Source organism: Penaeus monodon, chromosome 20 (genome assembly GCF_015228065.2).
Source record: "Penaeus monodon isolate SGIC_2016 chromosome 20, NSTDA_Pmon_1, whole genome shotgun sequence".
NCBI lineage: Eukaryota > Metazoa > Arthropoda > Malacostraca > Decapoda > Penaeidae > Penaeus > Penaeus monodon.
This window is the reverse complement of record NC_051405.1, coordinates 31,599,860-31,600,061: the sequence shown is the minus strand read 5'-3', so window position 1 is coordinate 31,600,061 and position 202 is coordinate 31,599,860. Positions and strand designations below refer to the sequence as shown.

Genomic DNA, 202 nt, shown 5'->3' with positions numbered 1-202 from the left:
AGCATTCTGTCACTGCAAATTCGCAAATGTTCATCACAATTGCTTATCTATTGTCATTTCCCCCAGGCGTTTGAACACATTGTGTTCACTTGGGGAATCACTTGGGGAAAAAAATGCGCTTCGTTAATCTTCTACGAGGATGCTTGTAGAAATCAAAAAGGTTGATTAAATTATTTTGATTTTCATTCTGGGGTGGGGGATG

At 39.1% G+C, this 202-nt stretch overlaps 1 protein-coding gene across 1 annotated transcript in view; it reads left to right on the top strand.

Moving 5' to 3' along the window:
- LOC119585772 (tyrosine-protein phosphatase Lar-like) overlaps positions 1-202 on the top strand; it is a gene marked incomplete at its 5' end in the record, with an annotated part of 244,437 nt that overhangs the window by 52,500 nt on the left and 191,735 nt on the right.